We start from the raw sequence: 6,541 nt of genomic DNA on the forward strand, positions 1-6,541 counted from the left end.
AATCTCTGCATCTCCATGTCTAATATCAAAGCAGTCTTTGGAACTTCACTCGTTTTTCGTCTTTGTTGACTGCATCAAAGTTCTTTCTCCCGGGCTGGTTCCATTCCCTGTTAGCAGCTTTCCTTGCCAGGTATGTCACAGCTCTATCATCTTTAACATCTTGGGGTCTTGATGTCAACGGATGTTTCATAGCTTCTTGTTCCAATGTCTGAGATCCAAACATGATCTGGGCTCCTCCAAAGGGCTTGCATCACTTCTCCAGCTCTGCTCTTGGTAGCACTATAGGCTCTGGCTGACTCCACTCTATTTCTGCTGCTCTTTTTGGTGGTTGTCCTATAGTATTGGCATCTCAAATATACTGGGGTCTTCCCCTACAAATAGGCTATTAATAGCCTGTCATAGGCTCTCTTTATGGTGCCAAGCCTCAACTTCTTTGCATGACCCTTTCAATTCTGAGAGATCAACTGCAACTGAGGATGCACCTTCACTAATGGCCTTCCATGGTGTCTCAAAGTGCCAAGCCTCATTGGCACTCCATGACTCCTTCATATCTTAAATGTAGAACCATCTGGGTGTGTTTTACACATTACCAAGTTCAGCTGCAGCATGAGGCACCCCCTTGGCTATCTCTGGAACAGTTTCTTTGTGCTCTCAGAAAAATACTTTCCAGAATATTTCACCTCACTGATGCTGGTCACTTCTTAATCACCACTAACTTTGTAGCTTGAGCTAACCAGCATCAAGTGTTCCCAAAGTCGCTTCTATTCATGACTCTAAAGCCACAGCCACACATCTGATGCTGCTGAGCTCTGCTGCTTGCTGTGCTGGAACCTGGCCCTCTTTATTCTACCTACAGCTTTTTGTTTTCAAACTCCCTCGTTGCCTAAGCTTGGCTGTCTTGGAACTTATGCTGCAGACTGACCTTAAACTCAGAGATCTGTATGACTCTGTCCCCTGAATGATGGGATTAATGACATGTACCACCATGCCTGTACTTACACTATTCTTCACCAAGAACTTGCTTTGGCCCAGGCTGGGCTTGAACTCAGAGATCTGTTGAGCTTTGTCTCCTGACATTAAAAGTGTGCACCACCATGTCTGGGCATCATTTTTTTTCATGCCCATACTTCCTCAAGATTTAGATCAAATGCTTGTGTCTTCCAGAGTGAAGATCTGGATCACAAATGTGCCCTCCATTTATCTATTGTAGTTCATTCCAGATTAAAAGCCCAAACTGTCTCTTGTTCAACTGTAAACACAAACAATAAACTTAGTAGGGGGATATCTCACCCTCAGATCTCCACTCCCTTAATCTCTATATCTCTCTGAACACAGGATTCAGCTCCATGTCACTTCCTGTTGTCCCTTTATTACTTAAACCATATAGATTACATTTCTTATTTTTTTATTTTTATTATTATTCTTTATTCTTTTTAAGTCTAGTCTTACCCCCCTCCCTGTCTGCCCTCTGAGTGTTTGTCACCCCATTCCTCCTCTGTCGTGTCCAAGAGGATGTCCCCACCCCTCCACCCCGACACTACTAGGACTCCCCACTCCCTGGGGCCTCAAGTCTCTTGAGGGTTAGGTGCATCTTCTCTCATTGAGGCCAGACAAGACTCTGCTATATGTGTTGGGGGCCTCAAATCAGCTGGTGTATGCTGCTTGGTTGGTGGCTTGTGTCTGAGTGATTTCAGGGGTCCAAATTAGGAGAGAATGCTAGACTTCATATATAGTCACCCTCTTTCCCAGCTTCTTCCAGTTTTCCCTTAATTCAAGCACAAGAGTCCCCAGCTTTTGTCCATTGGTTATGGGTAAAAATCTGCATCTGCCTCTTTCAGCTGCTTGTTTGGTCTCTTGGAGGGTAGCCATACTAGGCTTGTGTCTCTAAGCACACCAGTAATAGTGTCAGGCCTTGAAGCCTCCCCTTGAACTGGATCCTAATTTGGGCCTGTCACTGAACTACCTTTCCATCAAGTTCCTCTCCATTTTTGACCCTGCAATTATTTCAGACAGGAGAAATTCTGGGTCAGAGTTTTGACTCTGGCATGGCAACCCCATCCCTCCACTTGGTGTATCGTCTTTCTACTGAATGTGGACTCTACAAGTTCCCTCTCCTCACTGTAAAGCATTTCATCTAAAGTCCCTCCCTTAGAGTTCTGAAAATTTCTTACCACCCAGGTCTCTGGAATATAGTAGAGCCCCCCACCCAAAACATGCACACACATATACACATACCTCCTACCTCCTGAGGTTGACTTCTGCTGGCCCTCTTGTTCTCCTCCCTCAATCACTGATCATATTCCACTTTTCCCCTCCCACTCCCCTCTCCCACCAGGTCCCTCCTTCCCTCTGGCCCCCTCCCATGTGATTGCTTTCTTCTCCCTCCCAAGTGGGTTTGAGGCATCCTTACTTGGGTCCCTGGCTTGTTAATCTTCTTGAGTTCTGTGGATTGCATCCTGGTTATTCTGTATTTTTTGGCTAATATCCACTTATTAGTGAGTACATACCATCCACGCATATCCATTCAGTTCTGAGTTACCTCACTCAAGATGATATTTTCTAGTCCCACCCATTTGCCTGTCAAACCCTGATGCCCTTGTTCTTAATAGCTGAGTAGTTGCAAAATGGTACAGCCACTCTGGAAATCAATCTGGAGTTTCTTCAGAAAATTGGAAACAGATCAACCTGAAGACACAGCTATACCACTCTTGGGCATATAGCCAAAAGATGCTCCACTATGCCATCGGTGCACATGTTCCATTTTGTTCCTAGAAGCCTTGCTTGTGATAGCCAGAAGTTGGAAACAACCCAGATGTCCCACAACAGAAGAATATATAAAAATAATGTGGTTCATTTACACAAATGAATACTACTCACCTATTAAGAACAATTTACATTTTTCCTTTCTAACCTTGCTATCCTTGCTCGAAATGTTCTTCTTGAGAATTAACCAGAGAACAAAATCTCTGTTGGGCTTTCTTGAAACTGCCTTTATCGATGCAATTAATATAAATCTCTTTAATTTAGCTTCAGGTAGACTTTTCAGACCAAGGCAAAAAGCAGCCACATTCTTCTCGAAAATATTACAAGAACGGTTTCTCAGCCACATATTAAATTTTTTCTCCTCTGTAAACTCTAGTACCAGACTTCCACAATTCAAATCACCCTCAGAAATACAACCTTCTATATTCCTTCTAGGTGGCCCATTAAGCCCCACTTAAACATTCTACGGCTTTCCTAAACCAAAGTCCCCAAATCCATTCTTTTAAATAAAGGCATTATGATACCAATCATAGCAATAGCCCACTCCTGGTAGCAACATATGTATTTACTAGGGTTTTATTGCTGTGAATAGACACCATGACCAAGGCAATTCCTATAAGGACAACAGTTAATTGGGGATGGCTTACAGGTTCGGAGATTCAGTGCATTATCATCATGGAGAGAGCATGGCAGCATACAGGCAAGCATGGTGCATAGGAACTGTAAGTTCTATATCTTCTTCTGAAGGCAAGACTGGCTTCAAGGCAGCTAGGACAGGCATTAAAGTCCATTCCCACAGTGAAACACCTACTCCCTCAGGGCCACACGTTAATAGTGCCACTCCCTGGGCCAAGCATAGACAAACCATCACAGCCCTTCAAACATAAGGTTTCTTATATATGATTGCTCTTTCTTCTTTCTCACCCCACAAAAGGAATTAATGTATTTATGCAACTCTGCCTTTTTCAGGGGTGAAGCAAGTCATGAACTGTGGGGAGCGGGTGTGCCAAGCCCCATGACCCCTGTCTGCCAAGAGCCTGAGCCTGAACTCTATGTGGTAAGTGGAGGTGCCAAGCCCCGCCCCGTGTTCCCTGGCTGCAAGAACCTGAGCCTGCTGAGCCTGTGTAGAGGATCCTGTACTGTACTGCCTGCTGAGTTACTGGACAATCACTGTGTGCCCCGGCTGAACTCTGACTGGATCCAGGAGATGGGGGATGGATTAGGTCAGAGGAGCTGAAGGAACTTAGAGGACTGAGAAAAACAGGATGTGCCCCAGAGGGAGGGAGGAGAATGCTGTGGGAAAAGGCTGTAAACAGTTCAGTTGGGAGCAAGCAGTTGAAGGGTCCAGTTCGGTTTGGTTGGAGCTGTGAAAGGGAGAGGAAAAGCTGCTCAGAGAGATAAAGAAGAAATCTGTTTGGAACCTGCCTTGGTGTTTGTGTCGTTTCTCCCTGTCTCTGCCGGTCAGAGTTCGGGGGTCTGCAGCATCTGGTGGCCTGTATAGGGAATGAGAAGAAGATAAGAAGAAAGAAGAAAAGGCTCAGGTGCTACATGTGAGGAACTTTTCCACAGGAGCAGCTGATGAAGAAGAAAAAGAAGAAAGAAGAAAAGAAGAAAAGGCTCTGGTGCCCTGTGTGAGGAAGATGCGATGACAGAATACAAGCTTGTGGTAGTGGGCGCTGGAGGCATGGTCAACAGTGCCCTGACCATCCAGCTAATCCAAAACCACTTTGTGGATGAGTATGATCCTACCATGGAGGACTCAGGTGGTCATTGATGGGGAGACATGTCTACTGGACATCTTAGACACAACGGGTCAAGAAGAGTATGGCACCATGGGAGATCAGTACATGTGCACAGGGGAGGGCTTCCTCTGTATATTTGCCATCAACAACACCAAGTCCTTCGAAGACATCCATCAGTACAGGGAGCAGATCAAGTGGGTAAAAAATTCAGATGATGTGCCAATGGTGCTGATGGGCAACAAGTGTGACCTGGCCGCTCGAACTGTTGAGTTTTGGCAGGCCCAGGACCTTGCTTGCAGCTATGGCATCCCCTGAATTGAAACATCAGCCAAGACTCGGCAGGGTGTGGAGGATGCCTTCTATATGCTAGTCCGTGAGATTCGACAGCAAAAACTGCAGAGACTGAACCCGTCTGATGAGAGTGGTCCTGGCTGCAAGAGCTGCAAGTATGTGCTGTTCTGACACCAGGCTCAGGCTCTTGGCAGACAGGGGTCACGGGGCTTGGCATACCCGCTCCCCACAAGGAACCTTGCTATATATTTCAAAACTTACTTTTAAATTTGTTTTTACAGTATATGTCTTTACAGTATATGAAGATAAGGGACTTAGTGAAATTATTGAGAGAGTAGAAGGCAATTTCAGGCAAAGCCAAATATCCAACATTAAATCTCATTAGCCCCATATCAACTCTTCTCTGAAAACTCAAGTGTCACGCTGTTTGCAATAAACTGAGATTCTAATGCCTTCCCAGAACTCCAAATTGCAATATGGAAATTCAAGTGTAAATAATTAAATGCACATATATTTAACCTGAATTACCCTGCAGACACGCTGTTCTCACCTCCAGCCTCCCTTCAGACCTTGTCAGTTGTTGGTAAAATACTAACATGGAACAAGAGAAGAAAAGGAAGAAACAAGGGTAGTTAGAACATTACAGCCCCTGCAGCGCTCAATCTATAAAGCAGAAAGCACAAATTGGTGAATTGGAGCAATGACACAGCTACATTAAACTTCAGAAAATGGCCCCTTAGGGTACTAGCAGGAAGCAAATTGTGCTCTATTTTGAGATGATGGTTCATTTACATTGTTGTAATTATTTAAATAATTAATTTCATAATGAAAGATGTTTATAAAAGCGAAGCTCTGGTTAGCTGCAAATCTAATATTTTTCAATGTTATAACAGAGCTTTTGTGTTCCTCAATATCCCAGAATCTCTGTTTAATAATAATTATACATAAAAAGATCTTTTTACTGTAAAGTACATAAACCATAAGACTAGTAGATTCATCATCACAAAGAAATTGTTTTAGTTTTTTAGTATTTCAGGGGGTTAATTTGTAGAGTTTCCTTCCAATCCACATACACTATAACATGTAAAAATTTATCACTGAAGCCTAGGTAATTCATCATGGGATGCATCAGATGGAGCATCGTTTGGATAATGGTGAGGTTTGGACTGAACATCAAAGATGAGATAATTGCCCAGATTTACTTTATAATTTTTACTTCAGTGATTTTGATTTTCATAACAAAAGTACTAACATAATTTTAACTGATATAGAATACACTTATTTCAGATCTATTTAAACAATTTAAACAATTCTTTTAACAGTATATATTTATCCTAGAAGCCTAATGGATGATTAATTATTTAATTATTTACATGTTCATTTACTTCAACTTTGGCTACTCAGAAAATGTCAAGAGTTTGCAAGGTCAAAATCAAAGGGACTGAAGGAGAAGAATATTGCCAGAGTGTACTGAACCAAGTTAGTAAGGGAGCTTGGTCAATCTATGATAAATGGCTTAAAATCAGTCCCAAGCTTGACTACATTAAATAAAGTATATGGGTTAAATGTCCTAAGTAGGCTAGTGAGATAACCTCAGAGACTATGGTGGTTTCTGTGGAAACAGGCAACAGGCTTCCAGGCTTGAATCGATACTATGTTCATAGCAGCCTTATTTATAATAGCCAGAAGCTGGAAAGAACCCAGATGTCCCTCAATAGAGGAATGGATACAGAAACTGTGGTACA

At 43.0% G+C, this 6,541-nt stretch overlaps 1 pseudogene; it reads left to right on the top strand.

Moving 5' to 3' along the window:
* The first annotated feature begins 4,408 nt into the window (after positions 1-4,408).
* Positions 4,409-6,541, top strand: part of LOC110326119 — a 4,380-nt pseudogene continuing 2,247 nt past the window's right edge.

The sequence above is a fragment of the Mus pahari genome, chromosome 9, assembly GCF_900095145.1.
Source record: "Mus pahari chromosome 9, PAHARI_EIJ_v1.1, whole genome shotgun sequence".
NCBI classification, from domain to species: Eukaryota; Metazoa; Chordata; class Mammalia; order Rodentia; family Muridae; genus Mus; species Mus pahari.